Here is an 8719-nt window from a genome sequence, read left to right on the forward strand (position 1 = left end):
GTGTAGGGGGCTTTCCAAGCACCCCAAATGGCACCAGACGTGTGGATTGGACTGAAGCATTTCAAATAGTCAGGGTTCCTTGGGGGTACAGCCTGCCCCAAAGGTTCTTCCCATCATGAGAATAGGGGACTGACCGCTGGAATGTGAGGGCCGTCGGACTCAAGCTGGTGTCTGCTAGGACTCACCTGTTGGAGTCTACACTGGGAGGACTGGGGGAGCTCACTGAGGAGCGAGGGAAATAGGGGGTATCAGGAGCACGTGTCACAGCTGTGCCCCGTGGAGGGCGCTCAGCATCGGGTCCAGTGGCCTGGCGCCAGGCCTCAGCCCCTCTCCACCGGAGCCCTTCTCATCCCCATACCTCTCGGGGTCCCTCCGCTTTCTTGTCTCCACTTCCCAGCCTGTAAAACAACAGCAAGGACAGTGCCATCTCACCCGTTGCTTCAATCCTCAGGTTAACCCTGGAGTAGGCAGCATCCTTGTATTTTGCCCTTGAGACAACTAAGGCTCCAAGAGGTTATATAACTTGTCCAAGATCACAAGCTAGTAAGTGACTGAACCAAGTCTGACTCCAAAAGCTGTGACCGGAGCACTGCATTGCCTCAAATGGAATAGCACATAGAAAGAGGGAGACAGTCAGCTGTACTGCACTATGTAAGGGGCTCGAAATGGCAAACCTGGAAAGAGAAAGGCTTGGTTTCCTGAGGAATGAGTGTTTTCTGTTGTTGAGGGAGAGACAGAAGTGTTCTCAAGCCACGGGAGGACGGCACCCACATAGAGAATCCGGGGAGATGCAGGCAGTGCCGGTCTAGGGGCCTTGCCTGCCTTGCAAAGGGCTCTGGACTTGATCCACATGGGACACGGGGAGCCAGTTAAGGATATTGACTGGAGAAGCATCATGGGACCTTCTTCTGAGAAAAATCAAGTGAGTACAATTACCAGGGCATATCTAAGATCACAAAGGACCCCAGTGGATTTCCCCGGGGGTCCAGTGGTAAAGAATCTGCCTGCCAACACAGGGTACACAGGTTCAGTCCCTGGTCTGGAAAGATCCCACATGCCAAGAGCAGCCAAACCTGCGAGCCACAACTGCTGAAACCCACGCAGCTCAGAGCCTGAGCTGCTCACAGCAACTGGAGAGAGTCTGTGCACAGCAATGAGCACACAGCACGGCGAAACGGGACCAATAATCAAGTCAGGTAGTTAGGATAGGGAAAAGGAGTCCAAAACGGCGGTGGCTAAAAGACAAGGAAGAGAAAAGCCCGCAAAGATAGAACAGAGGAAGGTCAAAGGAAGGTCTGAGGACCGAGTGAGCACTTCAGGTAGAACAGCACGCCTGACTAAGCCCAGTTTGCAGAGGGCAGGCCCGGGGGGGTGGGGGGAGAAAAATGTATAAAAAGAGAAGCCAAAGGGCTCTCTGCAATCCCCGCCCAGGACGCTCTTCGCTCCGTGTCTTTGGATCTACATGCCCGCACGCCTCGAAGATGGATTTTCCCGCTATCTTCTAAATAAAATAGAGCTGTAACACTGAGCTGTAACACTGATTTGTCTAAGAGCTATAACACGGTCTGTTCCAGACCTGAGAGCTATAACACGGTCTGTCCAAGACCTGAGAGCTGTGACGCGCAGAGGCGGTTTTAATGTCCGTCCCTCCAAATCTCTGTTGTGACGAGACAAAAATCGAGGACCGTACACTCGCTTGACAATAATAACAATAATTTTTTTTTAAGAAAAAGAATGAGGCCCAGTTGGTGTTGGAGTCCTCAGAAAAACATGTGGGCCAAACCCTTCAGGCCTCCTCTGTAGGGAAGTCCGACTGCTGTGCAATCAAAGTGGCAGGAGGGTTTGGGACCACAGGGAGTAGACTAGTCCCTCCTTTCCATTGCTGCTTCTCCCCCAGAATTTCTTTCTGATGATCTCTTGCATTTGATTGAGCTTTCTGGCCCAGAGAGACCCTCACAGGAGATGGGGTACCGTCGGCCTTTTCCAACCTCCAGCTTGTAGAAGAGACTAAACCAGCAGCCCTGTAACTAAACCGAGCAGCACAGCTAACAAGTGATGGAACAGCTAACAAGTGACAGGAAGGAGATTCGAATTCAGCTTGGGGGCGGAGGGGCGTGCAAACCTCCTCCCCCACCTTTCTGAGCTCTGCAGGAAGACATGGCACCCCCATCCCCACCCCCACTCCCAGGGTCTGCAGAGCAGGACCAGTGTTCAGGTCAAAGGCCTCCAACTCCAGAGAGCTGGAGAAATCTGCTTGGTGAGATCAAAGAGTTGCGTGGGCAGGCGCCTCTTGTTGGAATTAAACAACTGCAGAAGCGAAGGCAAGAGGCGGAGCACAGGCAGGAGCTGAAGAGGCGGCTCATAAAAGCACGCAGACAGGTCGGGCAGATGAGTTTCCTAGGGCTGCCATAACAAAACACAGCAGACTGGTGGCTTCAAAAACAACAGAAATGTACTGTCCCACAGTTCTGGAATGGGGGGGTGGCGGAGGGCAGGTGGGGAGCCTCCTTGCCTCTCCTAAGTCAGAGGGCTGAGCTGGCCTGTGAAGCCTTCCTGGGGAGCGTGCTGGAATAGCGGGGATTTGGCGCCAGAGCGCACAAGGGAGTGGGGAGTGATGTGAGAAAAGCTTGGAAGGCAAGCTGGAGCCATGCAGACCTGGAACGGTGGATGAGTGCCTCGGAAGAAGGGCGGTGGTTCAGCCAGTCCAGGCGCACTCCTCTCTACCCAAGGTGCAGAGTGTGACAGGGGTGAGGGTGGGCCCAGGGGGAGCTGATCTCTGAGCAGGGGCCAGGCCAGCTGGCTTGAGAGCGCAGTGTCTCTACAGAGCCTGAATTCTCCCTCCGGATGTGACCCTTCAACGCCTGAAGCTGTAGGCTGTTTCCCCAAATATTCCAGTTCATCTGAGCTCAGCAGGCAGGTGTGTGCCTGGTGCGATGATGCCCCGGAGCCCCCGCTCCTGTCGGCACGGAGCGGAGCAGTGAGAATGCCCCGGCCGCAGCCCAGAGGCCGGAGTGGCCCTCTTTCCAAGACCAACGGAGCCTTTACAGATCTCCACACTTGGCGTTTCACCCCAGACGAGCTTCCTGTGACCCCAGCCAGCAGGCTCTGGGCCAGCCTGATCCTGCACACACGCATACTCACAAACATACACACACGCGCAAGTCATACGCATGTACACACACACATACACACATCTTTCTCCCTTTTCCCACCTCTCTCTCTTTCATGCTTGCACACACCTCAAACACCCACATACCCCTCACTCTAACACAGACCTTATGCACACACACATCTTTACACTCACATAATCACTCATGCTCACAGACACGACTCACACACCGCCCTCTTATGCTTCACACTTGTCTCATACCCTTACAGTGTAGCTCACACTCACCCATGCCTTAAACTCATACTCACACACCTCACACACACCTCACACTTTTATACAGTTGCATGGACCCCACATGCTGGTGCACACCTTTTCTCACACACATTTACTCTCTTACACACCTTACACTCACACATATAGCCCTCACACTTATGCTGTGGTACACACCCTGGGAGCAGATGCCTGGGCTCAGAACCCCTTCAGTGTGGATGGTGAGTTGCCAGCGCAGGAGCACCCGCTGCTTCAACATCCACCCCGCGCCCCCTCCAGAACCCCCTGCAAAGTTTGCTGCAAAACAGCCAGAGGAACATTCACACCCTTGTTTTCCTAGGAGCTTGGGCAAGACTGGGATTCTTCAGTTTTACAGGAAACAGAGACCCAGAGGAGTCCTGTGACCTCCCCATTTCATCACATGCTCTATAAATAGGGGACCAGGTCTTCCCTGAAGTTGAACCGTTCTATGAAGACCTACAAGACTGCCTAGAACTAACACCCAAAAAAAGATGTCCTTTTTATCATAGGGGACTGGAATGCAAAAGTAAGAAGTCAAGAGATACCTGGAGTAACAGACAAGTTTGACCTTGAAGTACAAAATGAAGCAGGGCAAGGGCTAATAGAGTTTTGCCAAGAGAACGCACTGGTCATAGCAAACACCCTCTTCCAATAACACAAGAGAAGACTCTACACATGGACATCACCAGATGGTCAATTCCAAAATCAGATTGATTATATTCTTTGCAGCCAAAGATGGAGAAGCTCTATACAGTCAGCAAAAACAAGACTGGGAAAAAACAAATCTGACTGTGTCTCAGATCATGAACTCCTTATTGCCAAATGCAGACTTAAATTGAAGAAAGTGGGGAAAACCACTAGACCATTCAGATATGACCGAAATCAACTCCCTTATGATTATACAGTGGAAGTGACAAATAAATTCAAGGGATTAGATCTGATAGACGGAGTGCCTGAAGAACTATGGACGGAGGTTTGTGACATTGTATAGGAGGCGGTGATCAAGACCATCCCCAAGAAACAGAAATGCAAAAAGGCAAAATGGTTGTCTGAGGAGGCCTTACAAATAGCTGTGAATAGAAGAGAAGCAAAAGGCAAAGGAGAAAAGGAAAAATACACCCATTTGAATGCAGAGTTCCAAAGAATAGCAAGGAGAGATAAGAAAGCCTTCCTCAGTGATCAATGCAAAGAAATAGAGGAAACCATTAGAATGGGAAAGACTAGAGATCTTTTTAATAAAATTAGAGATACCAAGGGAATATTTCATGCAAAGATAGATGCAATAAAGGACAGAAACGACGTGGACCTAACAGAAGCAGAAGATGTTAAGAAGAGGTGGCAAGAATACACAGAAGAAATATACAAAGGAGATCTTCATGACCCAGATAATCATGATGGTGAGATCACTCACCTAGAGCCAGACATCCTGGGATGTAAAGTCAAGTGGGCCTTAGGAAGCATCACTATGAACAAAGCTAGTGGAGGTGATAGAATTCCAGTTGAGCTATTTCAAATCCTGAAAGATGATGCTGTGAAAGTGCTTCACTCAATAGGCCAGCAAATTTGGAAAACTCAGCAGTTACCACAGAACTGGAAAAAGTCAATGTTCATTCCAATCCCAAAGAAAGGCAATGCCAAAGAATGTTCAAACTACCGCACAATTGGCATTCATCTCACATGCTAGTAAAGTAATGCTCAAAATCCTCCAAGCCAGGCTTCAACAGTGGGTGAACCGTGAACTTCCAGGTGTTCAAGCTGAATTTAGAAAAGGCAGAAGAACCAAATTGCCAACATCCGTTGGATCATTGAAGAGGCAAAAGAGTTCCTGAAAAGCATCTACTACTGCTTTATTGACTATGGCAAAGACTTTGACTGTGTGGATCACAATAAACTGTGGAAAATTCTGAAAGAGATGGGAATTCCAGACCACCTGACCTGCCTCTTGAGAAATCTGTATTCAGGTCAAGAAGCAACAGTTAGAACCAGGCATGGAACGACAGACTGGGTTCCAAATCAGGAAAGGAGTACGTCAAGACTATATATTGTTACCCTGCTTATTTAACTTATATGCAGAGTGAAAGTGAAAGTGAAGTCGCTCAGTCGTGTCCAACTCTTTGAGACCCCGTGAACTGTATCAGGTTCCTCCGTCCATGGGATTTTCCAGGCAAGAGTGCTGGAGTGGATTGCCATTTCCTTCTCCAGGCGACCTTCCCGACCCAGGAATCGAACCCAGGTCTCCCGCATTGCAGGCAGATGCTTTACCTTCTGAGCCACCAGGGAAGCAGAGTACATCATGCAAAATGCCAGGCTGGATGAAGCACAAGCTGGAATTAAGATTGCCAAGGGAAATATCAATAACCTCAGATATGCAGATGACACCACCCTAATGACAGAAAGTGAAGAGGAACTAAAGAGCCTCTTGATGAAAGTGAAAGAGGAGAGAGTAAAAGCTGGCTTAAAATTCAACATTCAGAAAACAAAGATCATGGCATCCAGTCCCATCACTTCATGGCAAATAGACAGAGAAACAATGGAAACAGTGACAGACTTTATTTTCTTGGGCTTCAAAATCATTGCAGATGGTGACTGGAGCTATGAAATTAAAAGATGCTTGCTCCTTGAAAGAAAATCTATAACCAACCTAGACAGCATATTAAAAAGCAGAGACATCACTTCGCCGACAGAAGTCCACATAGTAAGAGGCATGGTTTTTCCAGTGGTCATGTATGGATGTGAGAGTTGAACCATAAACAAAGCTGAGCTTCGAAGAATTGATGCTTCTGAACTGTGGTGTTGGAGAAGACTCTTGAGAGTCCCTTGGACTGCAAGGAGATCCAGCCAGTCCATCCTAAAGGAAATCAAGACTGAATATTCACTGGAGGGACTGATGCTGAAGCTGAAACTCCAATACTTTGGCTACTTGATGTAGCCAAACAGCTGACTCATTAGAAAAGACCGTGATCCTGGGAAAGATTGAAGGCAGGAGGAGAAGGGGACGACAGAGGATGAGATGGTTGGATGGCATCACCGACTCGATGGACATGAGTTTGAGCAAGCTCCAGGAGTTGGTGATGGACAGGAAGGCCTGGTGTGCTACAGTCCATGGGGTCGCAAAGAGTCGGACACGACTGAGTGACTGAACTGAACTGTCTTCCCTGCTTACTTCACATGCTCAGCACATGGACTGAGCAAGTGTACGGAAAGATCCTAATGCCCCAGTCCCAGTTCCTAGTTTGGCCAGACAAGATGCTCCTGGCTCCTGAGACTTTTGTGGGGTTTTTTTTTTCATGCAAAACCTCCCAGCCACCTACCTCCCCTGAAGAGGAAATATCTGACAGATGACTCAGAAGGTCAGTGGGGTGAGGGGCTAGAGGCCAGAAATGTCTGAAGACTTGATGCCTAAGGTGATGCTTTAGAAATGATGGGTTTTCTGGGTGGCTTCAGGAGAGCTCCATCTCTCTCAGGCTGGTGGGGTCACTCTCCCTTCCCTGCACCGTCCAAGTTGCTGCTCCGAGGTGACGAGGTGGACGGAGTTCCTGACTTGCTGCTGGCGGCCTTCTCACCTGCTGGGGCCCTAACTGGGCCGTCCAGACTCCAGCCTGGGTCGGCTGCAGGGGTGTGGCCGTCCCAGGAGGGCAGGGCTCCGGGCCCATCCACTCTCTCCAGGACTTATCTGCCTTATCTGGAGGGCCCGAGGGAGCGCTGGGGGTCTGACAGAAAGTTGAGTCTGACTCTCTGAGGTCTCAACTCAGGTTAGCAATTCACATTCTTAACAACACATGTTTATCAGGGAAGAACAATTGCCAAAGCCTTTCCCAGCCTCCCCGCTCAGGATCAGCACCCCATCTGTAGAAGCAGGGACTGGATTGGAGCTCCCCTTCCAATCTGGTCTTACCTCAGACCTCAAGCCCCAGCGCCTCAGGGAAGTCAACTCAATCCTGGGTGGAAAACGACCACCTCATCGCTCTCTTCCAACCTCCCTCGCCCACAATAGATCGTGGCTGGATTCCCCTGCCTTTGGGGAAATCGCTCCGTCTACAAGTTCACCTACACGGTTACAGAGCTTAGACACCATCCCCCGGCCCTCCTGGTGATTCCCCGCTCCGGCTCCTAAGATCTTTCACCAAAGCCCTGCTCTCCCAGCCACCCCTCCACACCTCTCCCTCGGGCAGCCCCTGAGAGACCACTGGGAGCAGGCAACTCCCTGGACCACTCCTGCCGCTCGTCTCCGCTCCCTGCCCCAGCCCGGCCGCTCCCAGAATGTAGAACGCCCCCTCCCTTGTATACACCCATCTCACCCCCTGCACACAGGTTCCCCTCAGGACATGGCAATATCAGTGACCCTCGTGGGCCCACAATACGCTATGCCTAACCCTCGGTAGGGACCCGGAACCTAGCGTGCTAAGTGTGTAACTGAATGGAATAAAAGTGCAGCCAATGACTGAACCGAATGAACGTCAGACATCCAAGAGCACAGAGAGCACCAGCTTTGAGAATAACCTTTACAAAGCCCCCCATCCTCTGAGCACAGATATCTGACTGATGTAAGGAACCAGAGCTAGGAAATCAGCAGGATTTTAAATCCTCCTGCTTAGGGCTGGGTTCTCTCTCCCCTTTGCCTCAGGCTTTTCCAAAGCTATGCGTGACAGCCAGCCCGTTAATCCAGGCTGGAGGTAACAGCCCCAGCGCCAGACTGTGCAAGTGTCATTCAGGGCCAAGGGAAGTGCTAGCTGCTGCTTTCCTTCCCGAGGGCCAGGAGCTGGTGACCTGGTAAAAGAATGTGCTTGGCTAGGGGTGTACATTCCAGGATCAGCTTGGGAGGCAAAGGGCTCAGGCCACGGGTGGGAGCCAAGCACAGGCAGATCCTCCTCCTGGGCACCCCGGGCACCCTGCCCACCCCTGCCCTGTGTGGACCTCCCGGGACCTCCCCGGGTGCAGGGCGGCAGCTGTGGCGCAGGCCAGGAAGAGGAGAGCCTTCAACAGCATTTCAGTGGAGTCTGAAGTACCGAGTGCTGAGCCACAGTAGCTGCTAAGTCCCTTCAGTCGTGTTCGACTCTGTGCGACCCCAGAGACGGCAGCCCACCAGGCTCCCCCGTCCCTGGGATTTTCCAGGCAAGAACACTGGAGTGGGTTGCCATTTCCTTTTCCAATGCATGAAAGTGAAAAGTGAAAGGGAAGTCGCTCAGTCGTGTCCGACTCTTAGCGACTCCGTGGACTGCAGCCCACCAGGCTCCTCTGCCACAGTAGGCACAGCCGTAAATCCCCGGCCACCGGGGAGCCTTTTCCAGCCGACAGAGAGCATCTGAGTTCAGGATCTCC

Source organism: Oryx dammah, unplaced genomic scaffold (genome assembly GCF_014754425.2).
Source record: "Oryx dammah isolate SB20612 unplaced genomic scaffold, SCBI_Odam_1.1 HiC_scaffold_21, whole genome shotgun sequence".
Classification (NCBI taxonomy): domain Eukaryota; kingdom Metazoa; phylum Chordata; class Mammalia; order Artiodactyla; family Bovidae; genus Oryx; species Oryx dammah.